An 18,108-nucleotide genomic window follows, 5' to 3' on the forward strand; every position below is an offset into this window, starting at 1 on the left:
TGACTCAGTAAAATTTTCTTGCACTTTCATCTCCATCTACATACAAACTCAGCAAACCTACGATATGATACATGGCGGAGGGTGCACTGTACTTGTGCTAGTCATTCTCTACCCTATCTCGCTATCAAACGGAGCGAAGGAAAATCGACTTAATATACCCTTGCTTAAAGGAACTGATTTCTCCTGTCTTCGCATCCGTTATACATGTGCACTCTTTGACATAAAACTTAGCTTGCAGCTGGCCGCCTTGGTGTCTAAGTCCGTGCCAATAGCGACATGGCGCAGATGACATGGCCACGTTGATAATTGTATAAGTACGAATACTTGTATAAAATGAAAATACTCTAGGCTGCGTTAGGCTCCGAGAAAGTCTTGTTATTTGTTCGGGCTCCTTTGCTACTTCTACGCACATTGGCTAACGGTAAACCGAGCGGCGTCTTCTGAAGGCCATGGACATGTTTGCGACAGATCCTTGGCAGAATTTCTGTAATTGAAGGCGGCATCTACCAGACCTCTCCAGGAGATGTGTAGCGTTCAGCTACAGACATCCTGCCAAGAAATCTTTTGCAACAGTTTTCCTGGATGGAATCGCCGCTGCTGGTGTGTCAGAAAGTGAAATACACTGCAGATTTGTTACTATTGCACTCAGGACTCCACCACTCAGATGAAAATTGCTACAAAATTTTTATCATCCAGCAGTTTCGACTGCGAAACGTTGCTTTCAGACGACGCGAGGACCATTAGACCGTAGACATAGACTTAGTATAACACCTCGAACAGAAGACATGACTTCCACCAGGAACTGTTGAGGCTCACAGTATTTCCGGTTTGTGAAGGTAGGCGGACTTACATATGTGGCCACGTTATTCGTCCCACGTCGCGATCAGCGTACACTTAGATGCTCCAGCGATCGGTCGCCGGCCATGGTTTGAGTCAAATACTCCACATTGGTGGCAGTAGAATCGCCCTACAGTATGTCGTAAAGCCACTGCTCAAAACTTAGTCAACATTGTTGGGCAAAAATGAAGTTCTGTTCCCTTCAGGGATGTCCATTTGAGTTCGGAGACCATTTCTGTAACCAATATTTACTATCAAAAACAGTCTTGATCAAAATTTATTTATTACGGTGACCACTACTGTGGTCATTTTGAGACCAATAAGTAAGAACCTACTTCTTCTGGAAAAAAGTAGTGATTTTCCAGCAGAAGTAGGTTCTAACTCATTGGTCTGAAGATGACCACAGTAGTGGAGGAAACCGGTCACCGTAATAAATACATTTTGATCGAGACTGTTTTTGATAGTAAATATTTGTAAAACATTAATCACAGTTCTCTCCCATAATGTATTCAAAAATAATTTCTGTGAGACTCGCATGCTAATCGTACCGGAACAAATCTGGCAGCACGCCCTTGAATGGCTTCGATGTCTCCTTTAATCCAAACTGGCCACGGTCCCAAAGGCGAATGAATAGCACTAACTTTCTGTATATATACTACACTTCCATAGAACTATGCCATTAGAATGAAGTCGACCGTTCATCAGCCCTAAAACCGACCTTACGTGCTGGTTTCATTAAAGGTTGCATTGCAACCTTATGCCTACATATTCAATCAACGTGTCAAGCGACACACTCCCACATTGTTTTCGATCTTTACAGGACTGTTTTTCCTGTTCATCTGCATTAACTTAAAATTTTCCACATTTGAACGAAGCTGGCATTAATCAAAGTACAAATTTTGTCCAGGTCATCCTGCATCCTCGTATAGTCACTTAGTGATGACAATTTCCTGTACAATAGAACGTCATCAGCAAATGATTGCAGATTTCTGTGTAGCCTTTCCATCACCACGTTTATGTATATAGCCTCTTTGGGGCATTCCTGACGATGCTTTCGTCTTGGACAAACACCAGCCGTCTAGAACAATATACTGGCCTGTATCATGTAAAATGCCTACAGACCATGCACATCTACGAATATATTACTAAACAGCTAAACAGCCAGTTGCAAGTTGCCTATCAGACGATTTCCACGAAAAACAAGAACTCAATTTCCGTATTTCATATAATTATTGACAAGTTTAAAAAGCTGTTATAATCTACTCATTAATAGGTGTAATCTTACGTTAAACATTTGACACAATAAATTAAATTTTAAAGTCATTACCTGTGTACAGTTATCTTGAGGTGGCGTAGTACTTCGCATGCAAGTTACGCTGAGTATATTCATCCAGCACTTTAGAATGAGAGCACTTAGCGATTTCTAACTAATTTTGTGCAGACTCAAACATCTGCACCATATACATTAATGCTTCGTCATACTAAAATCCTGAGAGTTCAACCTCATCGTCAGTGTCAGCCCAATCTATCTCGTCCCAACACTTCAGTTTAGACTTCCTATTTGTAGTATCTCTACTGATACCTTTTATAATATTTCTGTAGTTCCTGTTCCCAATTCCGACTCTTGTACGTCTCACCTTAACCTATTTATTGCTGCGGACACTGTCATCCGTTGCTGCAGAAAGTGTGTTATCTGCTTGAACTCCTATAACACCTAACGTCAATCAATCCTCACGCTTAACAGGATTTGGTGGTCGTAATTCAAACTCTAGCTGTGATTCGTTTCTCCAGTAATTACACGAACCATTTGCCTTTGGCTGCGTTCTCGCACCACTGCCCCATCTTCCTTCTCTCCATGGACCTGGAGATCGCTGATTAAAGTCAGTCTGTAAGTTATCCCGAGCTCTCCAGTTTCCATTCCACTTTCGTCTATATTCCACCTGTTCCAACCACTCCTAAAACCACATCCATTGCACTATGGTGTAGTGTTTACACTACTCCCATTTCCGTAATTATTCCCATTTCGCCCAAAATTCAATTCCAATACTGGCCTACCATCGCTACCATTATTGTTATTCTCCTTACTATTACGTGTTCTTTCAGAATTACTCCGTCCTGAATCGCGATGTCTTTGAGCGTCGTTCTCATGCATGAATTCTGATTCTCTTAAAACACCTTTGAAAGTTTCTACATTGTCGGCCCCACGTCCTAGCAAGGCTTTTTGATACTTCACTGGTAGTTTCGTTTTGTATATTTCAATCAATTCTCCGTCGCTGTTAGCTAAGTATTGGTTCCTTTTAGCCATATTCTCAAAGAATCTGACTGCTGTTTTCTCACACGAATTTGCGAATGAGACATTTTGTAATAATTCATATTTTATTCTCATCTGAATCATACGAATCGCAAGTTTCTGCTATCTTCTGCATAGTTTCACCAACACTTCCCTCCATATGTGCGCAAATAAAATCTAACTTAATATTCAAGGGCCAATGTGTCAGTACTCCTACTTTAAATTGATCAATGAATGAGCGGAGTTGGAGAATATTTGCATCTTCCTTATAGAGCTGGTATTTCCGCACACTAACAAAGTGTTTATCAATAAAACCTCTCGCTTCTCTCTGTGACGCACCTGCTGTGTTTTGAAGGCTGGAATTCTGTCCTTGGTTTGCGCCAAATCTACGCAAACGTGTATAATTTGGTTCATTCTGTGACATGAGTGCCGTAGAATCACTTGCAGGTCTCACTGCGCAATATGCGTGCATAACGCTCGCTACCGGCTATGTGTCTTGGCGTGTAAGCAATTTTGGCTCGTTATACGCCGCACTGTACCCCTCTGCATTCGTCCTACAGGTTGAGGCGTTGCGTAACGGTTCTCTATGGTTTGATCAGCGCATGTCACGCTTTGTGGGTGACCTACTGAACATTGCTGCAAACCACGCTTTTGTATTCCAGATTGACCGGTTGCTCTTTCTTGAACACGTGGTCTCAATCCAAACTGTTTCCTACTGTAACCGTGATGTCCTGGCATGCGCTGGTTTGGACTAATTTGCCGTTCGCGGTTTGCTGTTTCGGACTAGCATCTACATGTGCCTTTCCGTCTTACGTCACACGTAATTTCGGGTACCCTTTCCGTCGTATTATCGGTATCTGTTGATTTTGCAGTATTCACAGTAGTCTCTACCGACAATGAAGTGGATTCTGTCGTCGTCTGCCACTCCTCACTAACCGCTCTCGATCGAACGTAAAACTTACGATCTTAGCCGCCGAAATTGGTGTTCGTTTTTGTCGTGTGTTCTTAAAATATGAGCATCGAATTTCTTTAATGCTGCTTTTGTTATTCTTTCATAACACGTCATCTCACCAATAACATGTCTCGCCTTCATCGTCGCTTTGATAGTAAAAGCTTGTACCTGTTGTTTAACCTTTTTGATACTTCGTTGCGTTTCTTCACGCAACGTGATCATTTCTGTCTGGACAGTGACAATGTCTGTTCTCAACAGTTTGTGCCCTGTAACGAACATTTGCAGCGTGATTTGCGTTTCCTTATCTTCAGCCGGCCGCAGTGGTCTCGCGGTTCTAGGCGCTCAGTCCGGAACCGTGCGACTGCTACGGTCGCAGGTTCGAATCCTGCCTCGGGCATGGATGTGTGTGATGTCCTTAGGTTAGTTAGGTTTAAGTAGTTCTAAGTTCTAGGGGACTGATGACCACAGCAGTTGAGTCCCATAGTGCTCAGAGCCATTTGAACCTTATCTTCAGTTCCAATTTGATCAAATTGGCCTTGAATACTATCACGCGTTTTTTGTATTTTCCTCTTAGTTTCCTTCATCCCCAGTGCTATACGCCCTTCTAATTCTTTTTGCCCTTGTCTTATGCGCCCTTCTATACGCTTATCTGACTGTTGAAACAGTGTTGCTTGATGTGTTATGCGCCCCTCTATACGCTTATCTGATTCCCGAGATTGTTGTAATAAACGCTGCAACGTCCCAAATATATTTTCATCTACACCATTTTCGCCAGTTGCCATCTGATGCAACCGTTCCCTATCTCGTTTCTCGTGAACCGTTTTCTTCACTTCCGAACATAGTGTAGGAGCACTAAAACTCGTTCTTTCATGCAATTGCGAGCCTGACTGATTCAATATGATTACGTTTGTTTCAGTACACTGTAACTCAGTATCTACAGACTCGGCGTCTGATTTCTTAGCAACGCCGTTCTCATGTCCATTCTTAGGACTACGTTGAACATCTTTTCGGTCTCATTCGGTATTCCCACGTGTTCTGTCTCTCATTGTTTACGCTGATCTACCTTTTGTGTGTTGAACTGCATCATATCAAGGTCCTTCGTGACTTCTCTTTGCCTTAATCGACTATTTTCTGTAATTTTTTAGCGTTCCACCAATCGTTGCTGTTCGCTAACTTGACTACGAGTTAACATCTGACAATAAGACTTGATTCTACCCCAAAACATCATTCTAAATTCAATATTTGAACCCATTTCCTAATGTTCTATTTAGCCATTTGATTACTGGAGTTGAGTCAGGATTCAACACAACCCAGTTCAACGATGTGGTGTACCAGCAAATAACAAATACCAGAATAGAATTCTATCTACCCTTATAACACAGTTGAGTCACATTTACATGTACAATTTTTTGTTTTGCTCCAATTTGGGAAGTTTATATGTTTTGTACCTATTAAAAGCAAACCCTCAATCTATCAGAATGCTGTGACTTCGCATCTTGGCAGGGTCGCCGTTTTGTTGTTATGTCCGACCTTTGTATCTGCACAGTGAGTGAACTAATGCGCGCAAACTTAGCTTACCACTTAACGCGCAAATGGACAAAACAACTGACCTGTCTTCTCAAGCCCCGGGTGTGAAACAGACATTCTAAATAAATATGACCCTGGCTGGCTCTGTAAGGCAGTTAATATCAGGTGTGGATCGTAACAAAAGTCATTAGAAATGCTGCTGTCACATAACTAGAATGCATGAATTAATAAAAGTAAAAGTTTGGGGTCTATTCTAGAAAGACTAAACAGCTACTCCCATTTTTTTTCTGCATTTAATTTATCGGCTGCGCGTTCAAGGGTCAAGTGATCAGCAAGAATCAGGTTCAATTACTTTTGACACTCAACAACAAAATATTTAATTATTTGAGATATTGAAATTATGATTATTAAAATCGTTATCTCTGCATATGATAGACTTCTTTATCACAGGAAAGAATGATTATTGAAACTCCTCATCAGCTCATTCAAATCTACATTGTCATAGCTGGTCAATGCACTGAGTTGGTGGAAATAAATTTACTTTTTGAACCAATGAAAAAAAACTCTCATGTACTCATTGTGAGGGTAGGTTACTATCCTAGCATTTGATATTCAATGGTCAAAGTATACACAAGTTGAAGAGAGCAATATCTCCGGAACCGTGCGACTGCTACGGTCGCAGGTTCGAATCCTGCCTCGGGCATGGATGTGTGTGATGTCCTTAGGTTAGTTAGGTTTAAGTAGTTCTAAGTTCTAGGGGACTGATGACCACAGCAGTTGAGTCCCATAGTGCTCAGAGCCATTTGAACCATATACTCAACAATTGTTGTTGTTGTTGTTGTTGTGGTCTTCAGTCCTGAGACTGGATTGATGCAGCTCTCCATACTACTCCATCCTGTGCAAGCTTCTTCATATCCCAGAAGCCATTGCAACCCACATCCATCTGAATATGCTTAGTGTAGTCATCCCTTGGTCTCCCTCTACGACTTTTACCCTCTGCGCTGCCCTCCAATACTAAATTGTGATCCCTTGATGCCTCAGAACATGTCCTACCAACCGATCCCTTCTTCTTGTCAAGTTGTGCCACAAACCTCTTTTCTCCCCAATCCTATTCAATACTTCCTCATTAGTTATGTGATCTACCCATCTAATCTTCAGCATTCTTCGGTAACATCACATTTCGAAAGCTTCTTTTCTCTTCTTGTACATGTTTCACTTCCATACATGGCTACACTCCATACAAATACTTTCAGAAATGACTTCCTGACACTTGAATCTATACTCAATGTTAAGAAATTTCACTTCTTCAGAAACGCTTTCCTTGCCATTGCCAGTCCACATTTTATATCCTCTCTACTTCGACCATCATCAGTTATTTTGCTCCCCAAAGAGCAAAACTCCTTTACTACTTTAAGTGTCTCATTTCCTAATCTAATTCCCTCAGCATCACTCGATTTAATTTGACTATATTCCATTATCCTCGTTTTGCTTTTGTTGATGTTCCTCTTATATCCTCCTTTCAAGACATTGTCCATTCCGTTCAACTGCTCTTCCAAGTCCTTTGCTGTCTTGACAGAATTACGATGTCATCGGCGAACCTCAAAGTTTTTATTTCTTCTCCATGGATTTTAATACCTACTCCAAATTTTTCTTTTGTTTCCTTTATTGCTCGCTCAATATACAGATTGAATAACATCGGGGAGAGACTACAACCGTGACTCACTCCCTTCCCAACCACTGCTTCCCTTTCATGTCCCTCGACTCTTGTAATTGCCATCTGGTTTCTGTACAAATTGTAAATAGCCTTTTGCTCCCTGTATTTTACCCCTGCCACCCTCAGAGTTTGAAAGAGAGTATTCCAGTCAACATTGTCAAAAGCTTTCTCTAAGTCTACAAATGCTAGAAACGTAGGTTTGCCCTTATTTAATCTAGCTTCTAAGAGAAGTCGCAGGGTCAGTATTGCCTCACGTGTTCCAACATTTCTACGGAATCCAAACTGATCTTCCCCGAGGTCGGCTTCTACTAGTTTTTCCATTCGTCTGTAAAGCATTCGCGTTAGTATTTAGCAGCTTTGACTTATTAAACTGATAGTTCGGTAATTTTCACATCTGTTAATATCTGCTTTCTTTGGGATTGGAATTATTATATTCTTCTTGATGTCTGAGGGTATTTCGCCTGTCTCATACATCTTGCTCACCAGATGATCGAGTTGTGTCAGGAGTGGCTCTCCCAAGGCCGTCAGTAGCTCCAATGGAATGTTTTCTACTCCGGGGGCCTTGTTTCGACTCAGGTCTTTCAGTGCTCTGTCAAACTCTACACGCAGTATCGTATCTCCCATTTCGTCTTCATCTACATCCTCTTCCATTACCATAATATTGTCCTCACGTACATCGCCCTTGAATGGACTCTCTAGATACTCCTTCCACCTTTCTGCTTTCCCTTCTTTGCTTAGAACTGTTTTTCCATCTGTGCTCTTGATGTTCATACAAGTGGTTCTCTTATCTCTCAAGGTCTCTTTAATATTCCTGTAGGCAGTATCTATCTTACCCCTAGTGAGATAAGCCTCTACATCCTTACATTTGTCCTCTAGCCATCCCTGCTTAGCCATTTTGCACTTCCTGTCGGTCTCATATTTGAGACGTCTGTGTTCCTTTTTGCCTGCTTCATTTACGGCATTTTTATATTTTCTCCTTTCATCAATTAAATTCAATATATCTTCTGTTACCCAAGGATTTCTACTGGCCCTCGTCTTTTTACCTACTTGATCCTCTGCTGCCTTCACTACTTCATCCCTCAAAGCTACCCATTCTTCCTCTACTGTATTTCTTTCCCTCATTCCTGTCAATTGCTCCCTTATGCTCTCCCTGAATCTCTGTACAACCTCTGGTTCTTTTAGTTTATCCATGTCCCATCTCCTTAAATTCCCACCTTTTTGCAGTTTCTTCAGTTTTAATCTACAGGTCATAACCAACAGATTGTGGTCAGAGTGCACATCTACCCCTGGAAATGTCTTACAATTTAAAACCTGGTTCCTAAATCTCTATCTTACCATTATATAATCTATCTGATACGTTTTAGTATCTCCAGGCTCAACAATTACTGTGGCATAACGCGCGATGGCACTTTACCAAGCAGCATCTGCAATGGCGTTGTCTCTCTGCTGGATCTGAAACGCTAACTCCCTACTCTGGCCTCGACTGAATTCACTCAGTCGCATCTTTCTTCCGTTCCATTGAACGTTAATCTTTGCATAGTCGAAATAATCGCTTCTGCACATTCGCTATGGGTTCGAACGACGTGCACAATTTCTTTGCCCGCAAAATTCCCGCAGGAAAAATTAACTACCGCTTTACTGTCTGTGGGCACCATGAATGAAGCGTATTGCAGAAAGCAAACTCTCAACGCCTTCGCTCATTTCCACACACTTGTTTGATACGCTGTGAGATGAGAGAGAGAGAGAGAGATACAGCCTTAATTTTAGATCTTAAAATTATTTTATATAATGAGTATCTTCCCACTGTGTCGCGTCTGCATCGCCATGTATGTTTTCAGCCAATCATCGTCTCGCTAGAGGTGAATACATTTTTATTTTCTTGCTCGGTCGCAGCGTAGCCCTGTTAATGACGTGCAGCCACCTACCCTCGGTCCAAGCCTTATTTATGTTAAAAGGAATAATGTATTGTTCTGACATTATCCCTTTACGCACTGAAGCTCGCCGTTCTCTTGCTAAATGGGAGTTTCAGGATATAATTAACCACCTACTCGTTTCAACCCCAAAATGGGTTTCACATTAACTTCTTTGTTCATGACAGTCCATATATAGGTAGATATTGTTTTGTTAGTTTGCGGTACATGAGATTAACAGCAATTGCCTTTTGTTGATATCATATATTACACTCCTGGAAATTGAAATGAGAACACCGTGAATACATTGTCCCAGGAAGGGGAAACTTTATTGACACATTCCTGGTGTCAGATACATCACATGATCACACTGACAGAACCACAGGCACACAGACACAGGCAACAGAGCATGCACAATGTCGGCACTAGTACAGTGTATATCCACCTTTCGCAGCAATGCAGGCTGCTATTCTCCCATGGAGACGATCGTAGAGATGCTGGATGTAGTCCTGTGGAACGGCTTGCCATGCCATTTCCACCTGGCGCCTCAGTTGGACCAGCGTTCGTGCTGGACGTGCAGACCGCGTGAGACGACGCTTCATCCAGTCCCAAACATGCTCAATGGGGGACAGATCCGGAGATCTTGCTGGCCAGGGTAGTTGACTTACACCTTCTAGAGCACGTTGGGTGGCACGGGATACATGCGGACGTGCATTGTCCTGTTGGAACAGCAAGTTCCCTTGCCGGTCTAGGAATGGTAGAACGATGGGTTCGATGACGGTTTGGATGTACCGTGCACTATTCAGTGTCCCCTCGACGATCACCAGAGGTGTACGGCCAGTGTAGGAGATCGCTCCCCACACCATGATGCCGGGTGTTGGCCCTGTGTGCCTCCGTCGTATGCAGTCCTGATTGTGGCGCTCACCTGCACGGCGCCAAACACACATACGACCATCATTGGCACCAAGGCAGAAGCGACTCTCATCGCTGAAGACGACACGTCTCCATTCGTCCCTCCATTCACGCCTGTCGCGACACCACTGGAGGCGGGCTGCACGATGTTGGGGCGTGAGCGGAAGACGGCCTAACGGTGTGCGGGACCGTAGCCAAGCTTCATGGAGACGGCTGCGAATGGTCCTCGCCGATACCCCAGGAGCAACAGTGTCCCTAATTTGCTGGGAAGTGGCGGTGCGGTCCCCTACGGAACTGCGTAGGATCCTACGGTCTTGGCGTGCATCCGTGCGTCGCTGCGGTCCGGTCCCAGGTCGACGGGCACGTGCACCTTCCGCCGACCACTGGCGACAACATAGATGTACTGTGGAGACCTCACGCCACACGTGTTGAGCAATTCGGCGGTATGTCCACCCGGCCTCCCGCATGCCCACTATACGCCCTCGCTCAAAGTCCGTCACCTGCACATACGGTTCACGTCCACGCTGTCGCGGCATGCTACCAGTGTTAAAGACTGCGATAGAGCTCTGTATGTCACGGCAAACTGGCTGACACTGACGGCGGCGGTGCACAAATGCTGCGCAGCTAGCGCCATTCGACGGCCAACACCGCGGTTCCAGGTGTGTCCGCTGTGCCGTGCGTGTGATCATTGCTTGTACAGCCCTCTCGCAGTGTCCGGAGCAAGTATGGTGGGTCTGACACACCGGTGTCAGTGTGTTCTTTTTTCCATTTCCAGGAGTGTATTTTCTGAGTTTCTCATACTGTATCGTCCGGTCATTATGGATGAAGCTCATGTAAGGTCAGTAAAATCTGGATGCCTTATAACTTTACACATAATACTAAACTTTTATGTGACTTTTTCTCGCTGACATGCCTCACAATGTCAAGAATGGGAGAAAGTCTATCACTACATTTTCGCTGTTCTTGCAGAAAAACATCAGCAGCAAACAGGACATCTTATGTCGTTACTTCTTAACTTCTTACTCTATTCGCAACACATTTTGCAGCGAGTATTTGCGTTCATCACAGAATGTAAGTGGCAAGCTTATGTCACTGTACGACATACAGTCCAAGTGACGTGAACTCATAGACACTGATATGCATGTAAGAGTAGCTTTTCTTAAAATAGACCCAAAATTACGAAGAAAATGGTCATTCAGTTTCAAGTTATTATATTCCTTAAAGAATCAGAGCCGACGAAGAGGGGTGAGGGAGTTACTGTTACCTGGGAACCTGTGTCAAGCACGTCAGGTCATTAGATGAGACCCTCTTTTCCAAGGTTCAATCGGTCACGAAAATCAAACCACAAGTAAAAATCAGATGATGGTTGTCCAGATATATTCCACAGAGTCCATAGAATGCTAATCGATCGCGTTACGTCTCACTTTTTTTGTTCTGAGTTCACAGTGAGCAAACAAAAGTGCCTAGAACAATAATATATCCTGCCAAGTGTGAAGTGCATGCCGCCTTCCGATTTTCACATGCTTTGGGGTTCCTCTCTGTAACACCAAAGTCTTGCAATCGTGCAGGAACTTAGAAGCATGATGTTCAGACGTTCAGGGAATCAGGAAAGGAAGCTAGTTTCAACTGATGATCTCGTTCAGCGAGTGGATGAGGCTATTAATGAGGCTATTAGAGAAAACCATCTACGAAGGGAAATTGAGAACAAGCGCAGAGGAATGTAGTCATCAGGCATGATCCTCCTCCATCGTATCCTCAGCAGCACACTGCAGCTGCAATGCAGACGCTCAAGCAGTGCTTCCGCTGTATGTGTTTGGTCACCGCCCGGACTTGGCTCCCTCCAATTTTCATCTCGTTGCTCATATGAACGGCCGGCTATGAGTAGAGCATTTTGGCACACAAAACAAGTTTCAGTCCACCGCAGAGAATTGGCAGAAAGCACAGCACGACTATGAGAAGGTTACTGGAAAGACGGTAAAAAAAAAATTCAAGAGAAATAACTACGTCAGAGCGGCGACTATGTAGAAAAGTATCTGGAAGATGTAGCTACATTTTGCAAATAAAACATTTTTATTTTACTTTAGTTTCCATTTGGCGAATTAAAAAAAAAAAAAAAGCCCTCGCACATACACCAGCCCTCGGCCGAGACGTTGTCTATACGTGGTACTGGTCGTGACGTCACTGGTGCTCAGTCCATCGCCGAATGAGGCAGTGTTTCTGCCCCCTGTGTTCCACGTGTACTCTGAATAATCGGCTTCCGCGCAGTGCCCGCCCCGCAACTGCCGTCTGTATTTATGCTCTTACTAGATAACGCAATTAACCCTCCTAGTACCATCAGTGTCAATACGATCCCATAACCACAATGAAAATCATATTTACTTTGTTTTCAAAAATTTAATTTTTAAAACATATGCCTTTCTCTCTCTGAGTTAATTGTATCCAATAACGTTTCGTTCGTTTTTTATTAACAAAAGATTATTTTATTCCGGGTTCTTGCACTGAGTGCCATTGGGGTCAATATCTCCTCAACTTAAATAGTTTGTTTGCTTCTTGAATATAGCATTTATAAAAAAAGGAATAGAATAATGAATATTATATTGAACAGCTAGAAAGTTCGTGAAACAATGAAAGTATTCCCCATTTATTTTTATACCCGTACAACTGATCGGTGGAGCCGGCCGGGGTGGCCGTGGGGTTATAGGCGCCACAGTCTGGAACCGAGCGACCGCTACGGTCGCAGGTTCGAATCCTGCCTCGGGCATGGATATGTGTGTTGTGCTTAGGTTAGTTAGGCTTAATTAGTTCTAAATTCTAGGCGACTGATGACCTCAGAAGTTAAGTCGCATAGCGCTCAGAGCCATTGTAACCATTTTTTGGATTGGTGGAAAGAACGGTTAGACACTCTCCACTTTCTCCACATTTCTCCAGCTTCCAGATCTGACTCCCAAAGGGACACATAATTTATACAGGGTGTGGTAATAAGTCGTTGCATATCGTCCGGTGTAGTTGGTGTGTCCTTAGGTCTTTAGCCATCCCCGCGGAAGAAAGCCTACAATGGTAAAATCTGGGGAATGTACCTGCCAACGTGCGGGTCCTCTGCGTCCAAACCAGCAATTAAGAAAAAGTCGTGAAGACCTGTTGTAGTACCTCTTACACTATGCGCTTGACAACCATTATGTTAATCAGCAGAGGAATCTCTTCCATCATCCGTGGATGATGGCCTGTTATGTGGTTGCGATATTTGTGCGTGTTCAGTGTTCCACCTATGAAAGACGGGCCTATGACCTGATGATTCACTATCCCACACGACACGTTTACACTAATTGGACGTTGACGTTTCACTTGACGAAGCCAACGGTGACTGTCATCAGATCAGTTGCTTTTATTTCGACGGTTTGGTTGGCCACGGTTGGCAAATGTGGCTTTGTCACTAAAGACAAGATACATGATACATCTGGAGTATCCTGTCTTAATTCCCATGCATCGAAGGTAACACGCTTCTTATAATCGTTTCCATGCAGCTCTTTGTGGAGAGAGATGTGGTGTGGTGTCTATTTCGAAGGAGAATGCGTTGCTCGACTCAAGCCACTCCCTCCTGCGATTGCGCGAGAGATAATATGTGGATTGACTTCAACAGCAGTAAGGACACTAACTTTCCCCTCTCCTGTCATCAGATGTTTATTTCTCTTATGTTGTCTTCGTGTTGCACTACCACTTTAACGTAACTCATTGAAGAGGTTGATAAATAACTGCCGAGATGTTTGACATCCATGGGGTATCTTGCTGCATACATAGTAGAAGAACGAACCGCATAGTTCCTACACTCTCCATATACCAAGAGCGTATGGGCTTCTTCTGTATTGCTAAATCACATTGTCCACTCACTACCTACCGCTTAGACTGTCACGCACTAACTGACTAAGAAGTTGCAATGCAATCAGAGAACACACAAGCACTCTGTAAACGAACATAACAACACCGTACCTAGGAACTACGAAGTTTGAATGGCGCAGGCAAGTCTCCTAATGAAAACTTTTCAAAATCATTTACCTCATAAACGATTTGCGCTAGAATCATAGAACAAATACCACTGCTGTTTTAATTTACCCTACCTTTGTTTGTTAATGCCAATAGACTTTCTTCCATTTGAACATGTGCTTGTGTGCACAAAAAATACTCTTTCTATGTATTATTAAAATCTGTTGATTGGCTAACAATACGAGCCCCTGACTACCAATGCTTTCTATGAAATCGCACACCCATAGCACTTTCCATTTGCGCAGTATTTGCTGTGAATGTTTTGGTGATTCACCCTGTATATTTACAACACTATTTTTTCCCACCGAGCACCACGGAGACAGTATGACCCCCAATCAAAATTTCTTTTTGTTTTTTGAACTTCATGTTTATGGAAAGAGAATCTTTATTATTTTGATGTGTCGGGTAGTCTGCGAGATATCAGTGTCGTCCTTGCAAGATATAGGGTGTATCAAATAAAATCGTTCTAACTTCTGAACGGTTTGCGTTAGGATGTTCAAACTAAACGGTTGGCCGCGGGGAATGATGGGAATTAGTATGCTCAGTATGGTTTGGTTTAGCGACTTAGCCTACTTTCATTTGGATGGATTCGTCAATAAGCAAAACTGGCGCATCTGGGAACTGACAATCCGCATTTCGCAATCGAGAAGTCCCTTCACCCGCAGCGGGTGACCCTAGAGGTCTCTGCGCCATCGCGCCGTAAGCTGTGGCGGCGATCGCCTCCTGGCCCGTATTTAGAGTGAGGGTGCCACAGTGGAACACGCGGTCGCAGCGGCCAATAGCGGCGTGCCCGATAGAGTACTTAAGCGCCTGAATCTCGCTCAGCCAGCCAGTGTAAGATAGCGTACGTCTCTCGACATATCGCCTCACCTTAGACAGCGTATTTACTTTCGTGTTCTGTATACGAGTGGACATGGTTGTCTTGTTTGGTTTTCTTGACTCTGTTGTCCGTTCTTGTTGTTGTCGTAAGGTCCTCCGTTGGTCGTGTTCCTCCTCTCCCGTTGTGTTGTTGTTAGCGGGCCGCACAGCGGGTCCCGCCGCGTTTTCCGTCACTTCAACCCGGCGACTTTTCCGGTCGCCGTTGCAACACCCAGTATCCCAAGCAGCCTGATTTTGACAATACTTGGTTCATGCAAGGCGGAGCTCGACCCCATCGAAGCACGAGGGTGTGTGATGTCCTGGAGCAGCACTCTGGGGACCGCATTCTGGCTCTGGGGTACCCAGAGGTCACTCGCATCGGCTCCATTGAACGCCATATTCTCCGGACCCGAATACATGTGACTCCTTTTTGTGGGGCTACATTAAAGACAATGTGTACAGCAATAACCCCAAAACGACTTATGAGCTGAAAAAAGTATTTCAGCAGGTCATCGAGAGCGTCGATGTTGCAACACTTCAGCGGGTAATGTAGAATTTCGCTATTTGTGACTTTTACATGTTGAATAAAGTGTGTGCACACCATAGTTTGTGACTAGTTTACGTTTCCTTTTTCGTTTAGTTCAGTCACTAATTCTCAGCTTGTAATTATGTAATGTAGCTCATAATTCTTATCAGGTTATACCTGAGACTTCTAAAGCGAGTGGGACGGATCCAGTATCTATATTTGCTGTCACAGAACCGGTGTGAAGTGCTTGGCCCTAGTGGTAATCAGTGAGACGGAAACGCCCTTTAGTGGAGAGGTTAGAGAAGCTCTACAGATCTCTACAGATCTCGTCTCCTACCTTCCAAACTTAACAGAAGCTCTCCTGCGAACCTTGCAGAACTAGCACTCCTGAAAGATTAATGCGGAGACATGGCTTAGCCACATCCTGAGGGATGTTAACAGAATAAGATTTTCACTCTACAGCGGAATGTGCGCTGATATGAAGTTTCCTGGCAGATTTCAACTGTATGCCGGACCGAGACTCTAAGTCGAGACCTTTGCCTTTCGCGGGAAAGTGCTTTAACAACTGAGCTACCCAAGCACGACTCACGCCCCGTCCTCAAGACTTTACTTCTGCGCGTATCTCGTCTCCTACTTTCCAAAACTTAACAGAAGCTCTCCCGCGAACCTTGCAGAACTAGCACTCCTGGAAGAAAGGATACTACGGAGACATGGCTTAGCCACAGCCTGGCGGATGTTACCAGAATGAGATTTTCACTCTGCAGCGGAGTGTGCGCAGATACGAAATTTCCTGGCGGATTAAAACTGTATGCCGGACCGCAAATCTAAGTCGGGACATTTACCTTTCGCGGGCGAGTGCTGTAACAATTGAGCTACCCAAGCATGACTCACGCCCCGTCCTCACAGCTTTATTTCTGGGCGTACCTCGTCTCCTACTTTCCAAACTTAACAGAAGCTCTCCTACGAACCTTGCATAACTAGCACTCCTGGAAGAAAGGATACTGCGGAGACATGGCTTAGCCTCAGCCTGGGGGATGTTTCCAGAATGAGATTTTCACTCTGCAGCGGAGTGTGCGCTGATATGAAACTTCCTGGCAGATTGAGAATGACAATGTTTTCTGAAGCTGTATGTGAAGACGTCGCTTTGCAGCCGATTTTGGCGTTTAAGCCTTTCATCGCAAGGTTGAAGCGGACGTCCCATTCCAGGGGCTGGAGCTTTGTCTTACAAGGCGACTGACACAGGCAACAGGGGAGAGCGCTCTACCTAGGCAGTATTGTACAACAGCCTCCCTGTCTTACACTTTCGGATGAAAAATCCACTAACGTTAAATACAGTTGTGTCTAATACCGTATACTTCTTTTACTACAACTTACATGAAAGGACTTCTTGGATTACGAGTAATCACGATGGTTGGTTATTGCTTTGACAGTCTTCTCAGGGAACGATTAATAGGTGTATGAAATGCGGATATCACGTTAATCATCTTTTGGGCGTTGCGACACAAACTATTTCAATATTTCCCACGCCACACATAACGATACTTTTTAAGAAATTCGGGGTACTGAAGAACATGGTGCAAGTCCTTGTGTCAACGGCAGAGTTTCTCTGGAATAAGAGTTAGTAAACTAAGGTGCAATGTAATGAAATATTACGATGCACTCTCTTTCAATTACACGACTTTTTCAGGTTTGAAATATCAGTTCAGGAAAGGTATGCTGTTAATCTCATTTTCTTCCTCAATGAATGAATTAAGCTGGATTTTTCCAAAGCTTCACAAGCGAATTCAATGAGCAGTAGGCGTAATACATGATAGAATGGAAAATGGGAAGTACCCTCTGCCACATTCCTGCTCAATGTAGATGTAGTTGTTGGAATATATATAATTTAACATATTTCTTATGTTTTGATAAGTAACTGGAACAAACATATTACTGAGCTACTCAAACAGCTACTTCATATTATTGCTAGGCTTGAAAGCAAAAGAAACAGCCGTCTAACATATTCTTCACATTTACATTCAATGATTTTAAGCGTAGTTATATCAGTAACACTGTAAAATAAAATATTCATTAAAGTTAAATCCATGCCAGCGTGTCGTTTAGGAACGAATGATCATATGGTCAACTAATCAAGTACACGTGTCCTGTAAACAGACTAGTTTCATGAAATTTCAATAAAAAATCAGTAAACTGATCTATGGAGCATGTAATTAACTAACTAATACCTGTTAACACAGTTTTTAAGTCTTTTGCATGTGGCTGAAGAGGAAATCGCAGACGGTAATGCATGGAAGCACAGACGGGTGCAGCTTCTGCGCCGGACAACATCAGATATAAAAGCGTAGTGAACTGAGCATCGCCCCAAATGTTTTCTAAAGATTATTTGCAGTGAGAAAACAAGCTTTCATTTATTTACAATCATGAGAGTCTAAAGTAGATGAAGCAACACGTTCAGTGCACAGAAAATTCTCCACACAACAGTATACATTTCTTTTTGAACACTGGTTCAGAAAGAAATTCAGTAATAAGTATAAAAATAAAGGA

Source organism: Schistocerca gregaria, chromosome 4 (genome assembly GCF_023897955.1).
Source record: "Schistocerca gregaria isolate iqSchGreg1 chromosome 4, iqSchGreg1.2, whole genome shotgun sequence".
Lineage (NCBI taxonomy): Eukaryota > Metazoa > Arthropoda > Insecta > Orthoptera > Acrididae > Schistocerca > Schistocerca gregaria.